Below are 7,283 nucleotides of genomic sequence, written 5' to 3' on the forward strand. Positions count from 1 at the left end.
AACTCACTGTTAACTTCAATTGGAACTTTCTAACTAAAGTAGAGTAAAAAAGATAATAACTTACTTATTTATTTTGAGAAAGAGTCTAGCTCTGTTGCCCAAGCTGGAGTGTAGTAGCACCATCTCAGCTCACTGCAACCTCTACCTCCAGGGTTCAAGTGATTCTCCTGCCTCTGCCTCCTGAATAGCTGGAACTACAGGCATGCACCACTACACCCAGCTAATTTTTGTACTTTTTAGTAGAGATGGGGTTTCACCATGTTGGCCACGTTGGTCTCAAACTTCTGACCTCAAGTGATCCACCCACCTCAGTCTCCCAAAGTGCTGGGATTATAGGCATGAGCCACCACACTCCACCAACTTATTTATTTTTCATCTGTTAACTATGAATAGACTTGCTGGATTCTCTCCAATTTAGCTGAGAACACCAAGATCTATTAATGAAGGAAAGAGAAGACACTGCATGTTACAGTGAACGCTGAGTCATTTCAGAACTGCAGGCACTAATGATCATGCTCTTAAAACACAAATGGGCATGAAATCATAGTTATGGTTAAGGGAAACTTTGCAAAATCAACATGTAATTATGGATGAATGATAAAATTCAAACACAATTATGCTATTCTTCTGACCTTGTCATGGAAAAGTTAAACATTGCCTAATATAATCAATAACTGCAATGGAGGCACATCTGCCTCTAAAATCTGCTACTTTTACAAGGAATTAGAACACCGAACCAAAAAGGCTACAATGTATTTCAGGAAATATTTTAATAAAAACTAGTAATTTAAATAATGTCAGCCCCCAGATAAACTATCACCCAGAGCAATGGCTGCATCTAGATTCTGTAAAACTAACTGAAGCATCTCAGTGCCCAAACTCCTGTCAGCCCTTGATATTTGTGGGGAATTGGTTCAAGGACCTTCCACAGATACCAAAATCCATGGATGCTCAAATCTCTGGTATAAAATGATGTAGCATTTGCATTTAATATATGTTCATCCTCTGATATGCTTTAAATAATCTCTACATTACATATAATAATATAATGAGAATGTTAAGTAAACATTTGTTATACAGTACTGTTTAGGGAATTATAACAAGAAAAAAATTGTACATGTTCAGTACAGATGCAATTATTATTTTCAGTATTTTTGACCAGCAGTTTGTTTTTGAATCCACAAACGCAGACCCCACCGGTAAGGAGGGTAGACTATACTTTAAACAAGGCATTTGTAAGCCATCCTTTCTATTACTCAGTAATCGTAACACTTTAACTTTATAAGATTTATTTAATGTTACCGTTTTTAGTATCACATATTTGATTCCACTTATTGCCCTAAGGGCAATCCCATTCTTTATGATCCATTAACACCTCCTTTACCCTCATTTTGCTTGGTTTATTTTTGGCTCCATTTCCAAAGTAAAATCTTTCTCTTTCTGAACTTGTTGTTAGTGTTTTTTGTCTTCTCAGCTTGATTTTCCAGTTCCTCTTAAGGACTTGGCTTAGAACCAACCTATTATTATTATTATTTTCTCGTTTGGGCTACCCAGGGTAGGAAACCTTGCATTACTGGGCACTAAAGTACATACTCTCAATTCTCTCTGTCTCCTTGGCTAAGTCTGACTAATGTTCCTTATTGATATTTGATAAACTATAGTATAGTGCTACCTGTAATACCATGTTAATGCTCTATCACAGTCAGAGAATAATTACCAGAACTGGCAACATTTCTTACTACAAAGTAAAATCCAACCCAGCCACAGAAAATACAAATTATGTTTGTATGGGACCAATGTTGTAGCGGAAAGGAAGGTATTCAAATGAGTATTCTATATCTGCTTGTGAAATTGAAGCAATACTCAAATAGCATCAGAATAAAAAAACAAAATGGGAGATACCACAAGATTATGGGGAAAAGATAAAATAAGGGGTTAACAATTTATCTCTGAAGGGGTTTTGTTATTTTGTGCCATTGCCAGGGTGAAAATATAATTTTTAAAAATCAGCAAGGTTATCTTTTCTTTTTAGCTCATGTGGGATAAATCTCTTGCCCTATAGTTAGCCAGAAGGACTTCCACTGGTCATAAGGGCCTCTGGTAATGCCAGCCTCCCCATCCCGTGTAGATATCACTGGATATCATGAGCTTCTGAAAATTGGTGATGAAAACTGTCTGGGTCTCTGGGCTGAGATGCTGCTTGTAAGGCTAGTGTTTTGGTCTCAGGTCTCAGGTTCCAAGGGCAAACCCAGAAATGGTAGTGTTGACTGATAATTCTTGAAAATAGTGCTTTTACAGATTCACAACAAAGCATAAAAACATGAGCTATTGTGGCTGCAATCTAAGGGACTGTGAATAAAAAATGTTTGGGGCCCAAGTGGAGGAGATGGTTACAAATGGTTTTGTAGTATAAACACAGCTGGAGACATTTTATTTAAATGAACTGAAAGGGCAGCTTTTAAAAGCAAAGCCCATCTTGAGATTCATAAAACTGCACCCATCGCAAAAGCCTTGGCAAGCAAGCACAGTAAAACATTCAGGACAGCTGGGGTCAAAGAGTCTTTCACAGATATATTAAGAAAGAAAGGCATACTAGAGAGAGAGTAGTCTGCTAATAAATCAGAAAAGGAATGAAAATCATGATGGCTCAAAAATGACTGACTTACTGAATGGACGTATGGTCAAAAAATAAATAAATAAATGTTAACAACAAAGCTAAGGAAAAGCAGTCTGGCTTATTAGAAAGCAATGAATACTTTATACATATAAAGTAGCTATTGATGGAAAGCACTATTAGAAAATACTTGAAAAATTTGAGGCATAAATCAGTAGTCTGGGAGGACACATTTTTCAGCTCAGGCCAAAGATGATTTGGTCCTTTGCCATGTAAGTGGTGCTAACTGCAATTCTTACTAAAATGAAGGGGGGAGATCTGTAACTGTCATAAAAAGACCTATGGAACCAAAAGGAAAACAAAAGGCAATCACAAAGAAAAGAGAGTGGAAGGGAGGACATGGAAAACGATCTTTGGATGACGCTGTGAAAGTTTGATGTAATGGAAATAAGACACATCTAATATAGTAGAGAAAGAATTTTAAAGTTAGCTAGATGCCCCATAGAAAAAAAGAAATTGGCCAATAATTTGGGACTCTGCACTTTACCATGTCAGTTCCTTTTGCTTGAAGGTAAAACACATTGGAAATGCATTTACTATTGACAAGTTAATACATCAGGTTTATAAAAGATCTTGACCAAAACCCATATTGAAGCCAGGGATGCCCTTCACAAGCAAATTACTTAACAACACATTTGATTGTGCGTAACAGGAATCCCGACTCAGACGTAATAAAATGCCTCGTACAAATGAAATTTCTGCAGATAGGTCTAGCTGCAAGAGAGCTTGATACAGAGTCCCAGTGTTGTCCTAAGGCTCATTTACTTCCCAATTTTTTTGCTCTACTTTACCTGCTGTGGGGATGCATTCTAAGCCTGGCTTCATGGCTCCAATGTAGCTGCTACAATTCCAACAGCTCACCCCTGCCTTAGAAGAGAGACGATACCTTTGACCCACCATCCCTAGAGCAAGTATTGAAATTCATTCTGATTGGACAAGCTTAAGTCACATATCTAATCCTAAAAGTAATACTCAGGCCAGGACGTGAGGAATCAAGAGTTGTGGAAAGTATTGACTGGATTAGCCTAGGTCCTGTAGTTCATTTCCACAGCCAGCGGTTCAGTCAGCCTCTCCAGAACTGTATGGATCTGGATCTCCAAATCAATACAAGCTTGTTAGATAGGACAAGAGTGGTAAAGGATGCAAATACCATATATGCAAATGTCTACTACAAGATTCAATAGAGAAAGGTGCATCCAAAGATAAAAAGAGCTAGGAACAGCTAGAATTCCTTTTATCCCAGTACGCTTAATGTCTGACAGTCCTTCATTTATCCAAATGCATCCCTTAGAAAGCAGACTGAAGCTGGCTTTATTTAGTTGCCACCCCAAAACCCATTTCCACTGGATCAGATCCGGATTATAAGATTTATATCAGGAATAGCTGGAAAGGAAAAGAAATAAGCTGACAAACTTGAGGAAAGCCCTGACGAAGGTCATCGACAGAAGACAAGGTTTCAAATTTGGAGAGATTTACTCTAAACCAAAAGCTCCTGGTGTCTGAGGAAGAGTAGAAGTAAAAGTCAAAGATGCACCCAATGTCCTGAGCTGGATGATGCAGTCCAGCCAATCCCCGCACTCACGATGAGCTCACTGATCTACATAGACAAGCTACAACACGATGCTCAAATCAACTGTGTTGGTACCTGCCTCAGTCATTCCCAGCATGCTTTCACATTAATCCTGTTGCCACTAAGGAAGACATCTTCCAAGGGCTCTAAATGTCATTTTTACATTTGGCTGGTATATCCTAGATGCTAGAGGCAAAAGACACCAGATAGCCACAATACTGTGGCTGATATAAGAGCAGATCTTTGGCAACAGTTAATGAGGTGTCTTCTAGACATCAGTGAATAGCCAGCGAGATTTGTCAACACCTTCATCTTATTGGTTCTTAATCTATGTGTCAAGATAAAATCTTGATCCAGCAAATCTTTTTCCCAGAAAGCCTATTTTGGTTAAACACAAGGAAATCACTGATACAGCTGAAAGCCTGATGAAGCAAAGTAAATAATAATCTCACTTATAAATGTATTGATAATTTATACACTCCCTTGCCCCTTAGTTTAGTTTGCCTTTGAATTTGCAGCAGTAAAAAGAAAAGCATCATAATATTAAATACAGGGAAACATTCCTAGAGATGTTATTTGTATTTATAGTCCTCAGACTGAAGCCCTTGTATCTTATACTTCATTTGGACATTTTTTTAATGGAGACTTTTCCTTATGAGGTTATGTTAAAGTTTCACTATATGCAAATATGTGGATGCGTATGGTGCATTTATTTTTTAAGATCCCTCTGGGAGCCTGATGATTGCCTATCTGTCTCTCTCTTTCTTTTTTACCTTTCTATTCATCTGTTGCTTGAATTTTTTTTCTTCCTCCCTCCAGTATGTTTATGCATTCAGAGAAGAGTCTTCTGGGAAAATAATGGAAGGGAAAAGCTTGTGATTTATCATTACACTATAATGGGTGCCCTGCTTCCGCTGAAGGAGGTCAACCTCTCTTAGAGATACCACAGTCCCTCCTTATTAACGTTCTGTTCCCACTAATGGCTTGGGGTAGGGCAGCCAGGTCTTACAAGGAAGGCATTTAAGAAGAGCACTTTGTTTAATGGAAGCTGGGGGGTTTTACAGGGACACACATAGCACCAGGCTCTCTGGTAAGAGTGACACAATCACAGATAAAGAACATTTTCTCCCCACCAGAGGCAAAAAAAGAATGGGCTTTTGAAAAAATCAGTGTGCCCTTTTCCCTCCCTCCTGTACTCAGTTGCTCCCACGTATTTCTGATTCTTATTCTGTGACATCTCTACAATGACTGCCCCTTTCTCACTCTCACTCTTATTTCCTGCCCTCCATCATGTATTTTTCACTCTTTCATAAAATTCTTTCTTTGGTCTACCCTATTGCCCATTCTCTTCCTAAGTCACTGGTTTTATCACTGCCTTGTTAAAACCCTTTGCACTTACAAAATAAAGTTCAGATTCATTCACTGAGGTTCTCTCCATCTCACTGTGGTTTCCACTTTCCCTAAGCTGCAGCTGCACTCATCTACCTGCCATATCTTGAAACTGGATCCCAGGAGATCAGCACATAACTGGAAAGTGTGAAGTGGGGTAATCTGAAAGCATCCAGATTCAACCGTGCATGAAGGCAAAGAAAATAACAGCATTCCCTTTTTAAATACTGTGTTTAAGTGATGTGGAGGCACTACTCTGGTGAATATCCCTCTTGGTATTTCTTTTTTTTTTTGAGACAGAGTTTCGCTCTTGTTACCCAGGCTGGAGTGCAATGGCGCGATCTTGGCTCACCGCAACCTCCGCCTCCTGGGTTCAGGCAATTCTCCTGCCTCAGCCTCCCGAGTAGCTGGGATTACAGGCACGTGCCACCATGCCCAGCTAATTTTTTGTATTTTTAGTAGAGATGGGGTTTCACCATGTTGACCAGGATGGTCTCGATCCTCTCTTTGTATTTCTACTCTTGGCACAGTGCTTGGCCCATGGTGAGTATTAAAATAATGTAGCAAATAATGAAATAAATAAAAATCAGTCAGATTCCAAAATTAATTTTAAAAAGGAATAAGGCATGGGGACTTAATTTCAAAGTGTAGAACCAAGGGATAAGAAGTGAGTTTTGAATTGCATCCCCTGTGTAATGGTGCACACTGAGAATAGTATCAATGCCAGTGTCCATTTTGTGTATTTAAGTTCATCCTAATTATTATCTTCAATATAAATGATGCATTATGACGGCAAACTGGGCAATGCTTCACATAGGTATGTTTGTGACATGGTATTATTTATCATCACCTTCCAGAAGGGAGTGAAGAGGCAGAGACTGACCACCATCACAAAGTAACCATCACAGTGTTCACAGAGAATAGAAACACAATTTTTTTTTTGAGACAGAGTCTCGCTCTATCCCCCAGGCTGAGTGCAACGGTGCAATCTTGGCTCACTACAACCTCCACCTCCTGGGTTCTAGCAATTTTCCTGCCTCAGCCTCCTGAGTGACTGGGATTACAGGTGCCTGCCACCAAGTCAGGCTAATTTTTGTATTTTTAGTAGAGACGGGGCTTTACCATGTTGGTCAGGCTGGTCTAGAACTCCAATTTTTTAACTTCCCTTAACATCAACCTTAAATGTTGCAATAAATTGAGTCAGCTGTGTTGCTGTCTTAATTAAATGCAAAACAAAGAACACTGATGCTCTTCTTTTCAGACTTGTGTCTATTGTCACATAGGTTTGGCCTATTATTTAATGAATAATCTCTGCACCAGCTTACTCCTAATCCATGTTTTGAACTGATTTTAAAATTCAACGGGCCAATATGACGAAAGGCTGAAAACACTGTAAGCATCCATCATGTACAGATTAGTTAAATAAATAATGTCACCAATATAGAACAGAATACTATGTAACCATAAAAAAGTATGAAATTGTAAGTAGATTTATATGTCCTCACATAAAAATATACCCAAGCTATATTTTAAGTTAAAAAAAAAATCAAGTTCCAGAATATTATGTATTGATTCTCCCTCTGGTATAAATTTGGTGCATCTCCTTTTACAGCCTCACTTACTGCACCCCAAAACACAGTTCTAAGAAGC

This window comes from Aotus nancymaae, unplaced genomic scaffold (genome assembly GCF_030222135.1).
Source record: "Aotus nancymaae isolate 86718 unplaced genomic scaffold, 86718_ANA_hifiasm-v0.15.2.pri h1tg000108l, whole genome shotgun sequence".
In the NCBI taxonomy this organism is placed as follows: domain Eukaryota; kingdom Metazoa; phylum Chordata; class Mammalia; order Primates; family Aotidae; genus Aotus; species Aotus nancymaae.